The sequence below is a fragment of the Rattus rattus genome, chromosome 2 (genome assembly GCF_011064425.1).
Source record: "Rattus rattus isolate New Zealand chromosome 2, Rrattus_CSIRO_v1, whole genome shotgun sequence".
NCBI lineage: Eukaryota > Metazoa > Chordata > Mammalia > Rodentia > Muridae > Rattus > Rattus rattus.
Genome location: NC_046155.1, coordinates 186,154,852 through 186,165,275, shown reverse-complemented (window position 1 = coordinate 186,165,275; position 10,424 = coordinate 186,154,852). Strand labels below are relative to the sequence as shown.

General features: G+C 34.6%; 1 pseudogene; it reads right to left on the bottom strand.

Moving 5' to 3' along the window:
* Positions 1 to 638: 638 nt before the first annotated feature.
* Positions 639 to 10,079, bottom strand: LOC116892791 (annotated as a pseudogene).
* Between the last annotated feature and the right edge of the window lie 345 nt (positions 10,080 to 10,424).

The window sequence follows — 10,424 nt, the reverse complement described above, 5'->3', positions numbered from 1 at the left end:
CGCTGCTGACATTCATTCTTGTTTCTCTTTTCAAATCAGTTCCTTTTATTGAATCAGTAATCTATAGTATTCTCAGTCACACAAGAGGCAACATACCATTTTGCTTATGTTTATTGTTGTAATAAAACACCATGGTTAAAAGAAACATGTGAGAAAAGTGTCGATAGACACTTATGTACTGTGGTCACAGTTCATTGAATGAAGCCAAGGCATGCACTTTGATGCCGGAACTCAATGAGAGTCCATGGAATAATCCTGATTACTGGATTCAAGGTGCCTAAAGTCCTCTTTCTTATAATTCCCAGAACAACTTGCCTAGAGGTGCCACAGTCCACCAGCCGTAGCATCATTTAATATTAATTATTAATTAAGAACATGACTTAAACATATACCTACAGGTCAAAATGATAGTAGCCATTGTTCAGTTGAGATTTTCTGTTCTCAATATGTTTAGGTTTGTGTACTCATGAATGAAACCATTTTCAACTCAAACTTAGCAGATGGTATTACATTAGACAGTACTGGCCTGTGTTGTAAGTACATTATTTAAAAGTTTTATGTGAGTTAGTAGTACTCTTGTTGAGGCAAAGCAAAAACATATATTGAGTGCCATCTAACACTTTAAAACTGTTAAAGTTTCAATAAACTGGTTTATCTTTGTACTTCTGAAGAGAATTTAAATCTGGTCTAACCAAAATAATGTAACACTTTGGGACAGATACACCTCAGCAACACTGCACTAGAAGCCAAGATGGAAAAGACCTCCACAACCACCATAAACTTCCCTCTGGTGCTATGGTAGACAGGGAGGAAGGTAATCCAAACACTGCAGAACACCAGCATGCTGAAGGTTAGGAACTTGACTTCATTGAATCTGTCAGGAAGATTCCTTGCCATGAAAGCCACAGTGAAGCTCCCCAGAGCCAAGGAGCCCAAGTATCCCAAGACAAAGTGGAATGCAATAGCTGAACCTTTGTTGCATACAATGATGGTTTTCCCATGCTCAGATTGTGTATCTCTTTCAATAAAGGGAGGGGATGTTACAAGCCAGATTCCACAGAGAACAATTTGGATTAGAGTACAAATTGGAATGACCAAATTAGGTGTTCCTGATGCCAGCATGCCTCTCATCTTTATTTCTGGTGCAGTAATCCTGAAAGCCATGACCACAGTTATTGTTTTCACTAACACTGTAGAAACAGCCACTGTGAAATATACTCCAAACGTGGTCTGCTGCAGGATGCAGGTGGCTTTGTTGGGATGTCCAATGAAGAGCAATGAGCAGAGAAAACACAAAATGAGAGAGATAAGCAGGATGTAGCTGAGAATGTGGTTATTGGCTTTCACAATAGGAGTATGCTTGTATTTCATAAAAGTGACTAGGACTAGAACTGTGAGGGCAGAGAAGGAGAGGGCCATGCAGCCTAGAGCTATCCCCAGTGGATCTTCATAAGCCAGAAATGACACAGTTCTTTGGAGGCAATGGGTTTGCTCTAAATTGGCATACTTATCATCTGGACATCTCACACATTGCTCCATATCTGGTGGTGAACAACAACAGACCATTATAAGATATCATAATTATAATTATGATATAATTATAATTATATAATATATAATAAATATAATTATAATTATAATTGTATTTTTCAGAGGATACCTCAATAAATAATTTGTTGTTGGGTATCTATTCCACTCCTTCTTGCTCTATGTACCACGGACTTAAGTTTGCTCTTTATTAACCTAAGTTTGGTGATGGAAAAAACACCATAATGGGGACTGGAGCAGAAACAATATTTATTTTTTTAAGCAAGCAAGCAAGAAAACACCTTTTTTCAGTGTATTATGAATAATAATGTGCACAAACTCAGATTAGTTAATTCCTCAAACCTTAAACTCACTACTCACAATTCTGTGTGGTGTGCAGACATAGTTCTCAATGCCAACTCATGAAATGCATTATGCACTTTGTTGGCTTTGAGGGTTGTGCCCTTTGTATATTTACATATGCACAATGGCATACAAGTCCTCATGCAAGTCTTGTTTGCATAAAGCAATATTTTCCTTATTGAAACTGTATGGCTCATAGATCTATCCATGTCCCCTTCATTGTTGTAAGGTCTCTTTTTTCCCAACTACACATTCCAAACTGGATGGTATGAAGATTATGGGTATTGACATTCATCTCTGTTGTTAAGCTAGGCTGTGATTACTAATGAGCACTATCACATTTTTGTGTGCATTCTTGATATTTCCACTGTTGTTCTAATTGTTTCAAAGCAAATGCTTCATCCTTTAAGCCATCTAAGCTACTACAGAGTGTTTCCTTAAATAACAACTCTTGTCCTGATCATCTGGTCTTTGTCAGGGACCAAGGTGGCTGATAGGAGGAAAAGATTGTGGGCCAATCCTGTAGCCACGTTGCTTTGTTCAAAGAATCAAGGAAGATTAAACATATGCATAGGCTATGCCTACATTTTTTGTTTAAAAATGGTTATAGATGTTTGTTCCCCTAAATATCTTCTATGAAATATATAATTAGTAACGAGTATATTTTGAGGGAAATGATTGTAGAACAAACAGGTTATGTGCATGGTCCAAAAAATTTTGATACCATTCAAAGGATTAAATTCTGAAACAGAAATTTTAGGTCTTCAGTTTCCATCTAGGCCATTTTACATTTCTAGATTAGAAAGGGAAGATACTCAAAATCAGAATTTATTTCCTGCATGCAAACATGTACCTGTCTCATTGGAAATCTCATTTTCTGGGCACTGAGCACAATCAAAGCAGCAGTCTGCTGTTTGTTCCTGATGAATTTTCCTGAATCCAACCATGCATGTCACACTACACATGGAAGCGGGAATCTGAGGCAATATAGATATAGGTATAAATATATTATATCATATATAATATACATCATGTACATATGCACAAATATACACATACTTAACTATATACATATACATGGTCATTAACAGATATGACTACACATATTCCACTGCTAACCAGCATCACATATTAATTTCAGGTACTTTTTATTTTATATAAGCTTACAATGCCCTCAATGTTACACATTATTTACTACATCATCTGATATTATATGTATAATGTTTAGGTTGTAGTGATGGTAAAAAATTCCTTTCTAAAATGATTAAATCCAAATGGAATATTTATGTGGCAACAGTTTCTTTCACATAATTTATAAATAAAAAAAAATTAGGATACAGACTTTGGTTGGGGAGGGACGATAGGGTAAATCAGGAAAACTTTGTTTGATGACTATGAACAAAGTATGTTGTATGACATTCTCACAGAATTAGTAAAGTTTTCCTAAGCTTAAAAGCATATCTTGGATGTGGGGAAATATTTCTGTTAATGGGTATAAGCTCTTCTTCTTTAGGCTATCAAGATGTTTACACAGAATAACAAAATTTTATGGTTTATATGTAGTTCCACAATTTTAATTATATGCATGACTTTATATTTCATACATGTGTTTCTATAGTGTTGGGTGAATACTCGTATGTCTGCAGTTAACCATGTAAACCAAAAGCCTTTGATCTCTGTGACCTTGATTTGTAAGAGGTTGTGTGCTATCAAATATTGATGCTGGTGACTAAAGTTGGGCCTTTGCAAGAGCAGCAACTGATCTTAACCACAGACCTAAGACTTCTTTGCCATATATTTTTAAATTTAGCTATACTGAAAAGAATGAAAATTGTGACATAAACACTGATGTTATTCCTGTGGCCCACTCTAAGTCTTCAGATATATGAAGTTTTTGGCTCCGTGGGAAATAAGGAAAATAGGTTCCTATTTTCACTTTTAATCCAAGGCCTTGTGGAAAATTCCAAATGTCAAAAATGTCATATACTGCACACTGACTTTCTCTATGATTCATCTTCACCAATTCTCCTATAGGGTTAGTAAATACTCTGGTCTTCAGCACGGAAGTCACCTAAATGAGATGCATCATTAGATGATTACATATGCATATCAATGTGAAATTGAGATTGTCCCCTAATATTTAAATGGCTTCCAGAAAAGACAGGTGTATTAAAGTTATTCCATGTAATAAAATGTAATCTCTCTCATGGGTAATTAAAAATTAATTTATTTCACATTGAAGTTTCAGGGTAAAAAGTGCTAGAACAACTTACCAAATAACAAAGCTTACCAAATAACAAGTGTAGTAGGAAATATTAAAGGAAGGGGAATAACAATCGAAATGTAAATAAGAAATAGTCAAGTTAATAAAGATGAAAAAGATTAAAAAAAATATGATTCCTATGCTGCCTGCTACTCTCTGGCCCCAGCCGTCTCACCACGTCCTTGGCCTCCAAGCACCCACACTACCACTAGCAAGGCACTGGAGGTCAGGTCAGCCTGACCTGTTCTCAGCCCTACAGACTTTCTGACCCCAGACATCTGAAATCTCTTCGCCTGGCTCACCCAGTTCCCATGGTGGGTAGCTGCCAGGACAGCCACATGTTTCCAAAATTTTGTGTCTGGCTGGGATGCCCCACCAACATGCCTTTCTCTGTAACTTAGTTGAGTTGCAGCATGAAGGAAAACACCACACAAACTTAGTTTAGAATCAACAGGTAACTCAATCACTGAGCACAGCAATTAGCATCCTAATTTTGTAAGCTATTCTAAATATAACTCCGCCAGTGGCAAATTTAGGCCATCTAAACTGAAGGCCTCTTGCTAGCTACATTTTGTCCTCTAAGTTCTCCCTGTTCAAAAACTAGTCCTTTATCCTGCCTCTCCTCTTCCCGTCTCTGACCCGGAAGTCCCACCTACTCCTTGTCCAGTGATTGGTTCCAAGAAATCTTTATTTATTAAAGGAAGGTTCCCAGCAAGTCACTTGAATACAGGAGTCATTCCTCTTCCCAGGCAGCCCTTCTTGGGGAAGTGGAATTAGCACCAAAATACAAACAGCACCAGGGCTATCCAACAGCAAGAAGTGTGTGTGTGTGTGTGTGTGTGTGTGTGTGTGTGTGTGTGTGTGTGTGTGTGTGTGTGTGTGTGTGTGTCTGGACATTGTGGAAAAAAGATTGGCAGTTGGGCACTTTGTCAATCACATATATATGGTATACATATGTGAAATAAACATAAAGTTAATGAAATATACAGTTTTCATCATTTATGTTTCTATAAATGTTACTTTACATGGATAACTATTATTCACAGTGTATATATCAATTCTTGATAAAATTATTCTAGTCTAGTCATCATTTAAGGCTTTTATGATAAAACTCAGCTCCTATTTTAAATATAAAACTCATTTGTTAAAATGTTGAGACAAATTTTTACAAAACTCAGTTTTACAAAACTCAGAGTTCTTACAAAACTCAAAATTCAAACAAAAAAAATAATCTCTTCTATTAAATGTTATCCTGGTAAAAGATTCATTAGGGAGTTTTGTAGAATAGAAATATTTTTATTGAGAGATTAATCTCTAACAAATGTATGTGAGTTTGCCAGGGGTCATTTAAAACATCAGATTACTAAATCTAAGCATAATGAAATGTAAGAAATTTTACCTGCAGACAGTCTAAAAATAATCCTTTGTGTTTTGTCATTTTCTGAGAGTCTACTTCTTGAAAAATGAGTTTATGGTAGGTATGGGCCACAGCATACACAGCATTATACAAATTGTAACCTTCTTCACTCAGGTCCATGTGAAATCTCTGCTGTGCTATCCATTCCCGGGTGTTGTTGAATTTAAAATGATCAATTTTGCTATTGTTGTTTTTAGAGGTTGAACAATTAAAATAATTCCACCCAATTTTACTTTGAAAAAGGTCTATTGGGTATATGGAAGTGTCCACCATTTGCATAAAATCCCAAAATCTAGAAATCTCATCATGGTGGTGTGAAAAAGTGACAGTCCCGTGGAAGAAATCAAGGCTGAAATCTCTTTTATTTGGGATGACATCCCATTGTGAAGTTGTAATCCAGATTCTCCGTACTCCTAAATCTCCCCATCTTCTAAAGCTGACTTCTAGAGTATAATTCATTTCACCATAAATGATAACAGCCTTTGCTGATGATGTCATAATTTGTTTATCATATATCATAGCCCTTGCCATGTATATCTGCATGGTTTCTGGTATCACATTCACAAAAGCTAAACAGATCTCATGTCTTTGCATTTCTTCTCTCAAGTCTGAGAGAAACTGTATACCCTGGTCATCATTTGAAATAACTACTCCTATCCAAGTCCATTTAAAATGAAGCATCAAGGAGACCATGGCATGGGACAAACATGTATCTTTGGTTGCTATCTGACAGATGTAGGGAAATTGGTCATTGTCACTCAAGTTAGGATTAAATGGTCCAAAAAAACCCTAAAGAATATGGAAGAGAGGATGAAACATCCATATGAGGAATATGATTTTTAGGCAGTTTGGTCTTCTATATGAGTAATGTTACATACCTTTCAGAATTCCTATTAAGGATAATAAGATTCCCGTATAAATATCATGTATTATTCCTACTAAATTTCAGAATATTCCTGACAAGTATGAATATTCTTGGAAATAGTTTTGCCTGTTTCCCCATTGCATCTATGATCTGAGAATCTATTTTTTTAAAATATATGTATAACAGCATACTCACAAATGCATGCTGCACAAGTTTTCTTGCTAGACACATATGAATGGAATAAAAAAGGTGTTAATTCATCCAGTGTCACATATTCTGACCTTTGGTCTCTTATTATTAATTGCCAGTTTTTAGGCTGTTGTCCATGATGGTCCTGTAATTTATATATCACATCTATACTGTAATCCACAGGCATGATTAATAAAACTCAAAATATTTTTTTGTGGTGAATATTTATTTTCCAAGAATCTCACACATGCTCACAATGTTGGAAAGTATCAAAGGCATGTTGGGTAAAAGATGAGGATTTTTGTTGATTTCATTGGTAGTAAAAAACAATACCAAAAAAAACCTCATATCTTCTTGCTGGTATTCTAAAGGAAGCCACAGGGATGTTAAAGGGCAATGTACAAAACATGAAAGTTTCTATTCAAATTGCAGTTAATGTGCTACAAGACATGATAAATTTCTGTGAAAATGCTGCCTTTTCTGAAATAAGCCTGGAAAATTAGACATAGGATACTCTGATATAATAATTTATTGTATATGTAAAAATCCATAAAGAGCTTGTTTTATGTCTCAATGTCATCCATGAGCTAGATTACAGTCCTAGAGAGTAAGACTCTGTACTATACAATAGAATTAGAGTTCTAATTGCACAGAAACAAAAACCCATGACTTGAACCACATATGTAATCCATAACACATTCTCCTTAAATTTTATTATTTAAAAAAGTTTAAAGATTTATTTTGTTTATTTCATGTATATGAGTACATTGTAGCTGTCTTCAGACACACCAGAAGGGGACATCAGATAGTTGTGAGCCATCATGTGGTTGCTGGGAATTGAACTTAGGACCGCTGAAAGAACAGGCAATGTTTGTTACTGTTGAGCCATCTCTCCAGCCCTATTTAAAAAATTTTAAGTACCCAATATCTTAATCATATTGCATATTTTAAGAATCAAATAATGCATCAAGATATTTCATTCACCTTTCATATTTATACCTTTTAGTACCATAAAATATCAACACATATTTAACAATATCCATAACTTAGGATCCTATTTGCTTTTTAAAGATTTATTTATTTTATATATGTGAGTATACTGTCACTATCTTCTGACATACCAGAAGAAGGCATCAGAGCCAATTACAGATATTTGCGAACCTCCATGTGGTTGCTGGAGATTGAACTCAGGACATCTGGAAGAACAGTTAGTGCTCTTAACCACTGAGCCATCAGGATCCTATTTCTAATGCTAAAGTACTAAATTATGTTTCAAAACATACAAGATATTGTTTGGAATTGAAACTTAGTAAATAACAAAGTATTAAAAGGTAAATTATTAAGAAATATATTCAAAGCCATTATATGATACTATCTGACATAGAATATTCAAAATGCAATATATATATATAGTCTAACAGTTTACTTAAAAATTTATTCATGAATTTCTTTATTCAGTAAGAAAATTTTACAAAGAGTAAAATAAGAAAAACTCTTTCAAGTAACTATTATGAAAATGCTCACTTCATGCACAGTGAGAAAAATTACCAGTAACGATATTTCAATGATGGTTTTAGAATATGCTTTTAATATTTTCAAACGTTAATGTTCATTAAACATGATAATTATTTTATGATACATGCCACTTAGATCTATATATTCATTTGAAAATATGTAAAGTGATACAATATACCACATACCCAGATTATTGTCCTTTAGGGCTCATTCACATATCAATTTAATGTTACCTTTTAGTATCAATGTTACTATGTAAATTTACTAAAAATCATATCAGATTTCTCTTAGCACCTCAATCTTTCTAATTCTCTGCCATCCTTTACATGATGTCTGAGCACTGAGATCTTTTCTCCATATGAAATGCGTTCGTCTGTTCCACACAGTTTCCAAGTACTTGTTTTACTATTTGCAATTTCCTCTTATCAGGAGTAAAAACACAAAACATGCTCTTTTGCTCAAATTTGCGTTTTTCAATTGAGTGTTTAGAGCTTTTTTCATTTTAAACCATGAAACTGTATTGATATGGTTCATATACTTTCAGTATAATTCCTATTATTGCTTATAAAAGTGTCATTAATGAGAATTTCCATTATTTTGCCAATTAGGTGTGGGATAACATAGGATAAAACAGAAATGAAATCCCTAGTGAACTGACATCCAAAAATACTAATATTAAGCAACTATCAGTATCAAAGTATGCACAATGTATTGTGGCTAACAATTGGAAAATGTATTCTTAAAATCCTAAAGAGTTGTAAATTAAATAAAAGATGGGATGAGATTCAGAGACAGAAAAGCACAGGAAACTTCAGTTCATAAAAGAAAGAAACCCCAGACAGAGTGAATAGGTGAGGTATTCCAAGACTTCTTCATTCATATCTATGATGTGCAGCCAACACTGATATCTCACACTTGAGATCTGAGAACGATGTAGACATATTGAGAACAGATTCTTATCCACAAGAAGTAAACTAATCCTCCTAGAAATTTCTAATGTTGTATTTATTCACTAATGAATAGCAATATATGCAGAAGTAGACAGTAACAGAATCTCAAACTTGGCAGGTTTTCCACATGTATATTCACAATTATATATATATTTACATATATATATTTCACAATTATATATATACATAATCATATACACTACACACATACATATTTAAATGTATGAATGTATGTCCAGCTGCTAGAGACCAAAATTAAGTAAACATTTTATGAAAGCCTTTAGAATGCACACGGATATATGAATCTTTGGCAGACAATTGAAGATAGACAGTGATGCAGCCTGTTCATATTGAGCTCTTGTCTGTGGTGTGGATTGTGAATTCAAGGCAGTTCAAGACACCTTGCATGATGGCATCTTTCAACCTATGAAATCCACGAGGAGGCAAAATATAAAATCTACTTTCTCTCACTGTCCAACCTTGTGATTTGGAGCTCAATGTACTAGAACCAAACTAAACTGTGACACATTTGAAAGTACCCAAATAAGAAGAAACATGAGAGTTAATTTTCAGTAGTTACTGGTGTTACAGTGGGAAGAACAGGACAGAAAATCACACTTCATCTACATAGCTACATTTTTCTAATGCATGGTATTGAAGAAGTAAATTAAGTTGAAAATTTACCTAAAATAGATGAGGTCCTTATAATATCTTTCTATTGTGGTTTCCTCATTTGCTACAAGAACAAAACCACAGTCATTTCACAATTCTCCATCATCATCTTCATTATTCTTTATCCTCCAAAAACAACCAGTTTCAGTCAAGCTGCAAAAGATGAGAGAAAACTTCAGGACCAAGAAGGAAAGAGGGAAAGCACACAGCTTCTTCATGTCTGCTAGGATATAAGATGGGACAGTTGTGAAATCTCTTTCATATGAGAACAAACATAACACACATATACACTTATGTGTCTGTTTTAATACTGTTGCTGTCTGGAGATCAATTTAATTATATTCCCCATTTCCTTCCTACTAATCCCGTGACTTACTCCCTGGATTCATCTGAAAAATTAGAGCCTCAGGCTCTGCATCTGTGGTCTTCAAAATTTGATCAACACGTGTCTCAGAACATGTTGTGAAGACCATGTTTCCCATACTCAGGTGCCATGATTTCATTCTTATCCATGGCATAAGTCCCAGTGATAATCTTTTCCTTAGCCACTTAGGCTAGACCATGTGTCAACAGCTATATGTACGTGTGTTTCATCAGAACTTTCCTAGTAAGACAAGAGTTGAGACGGTCATAAAGGTCCAATGTCATTCAGACTTTGATTTG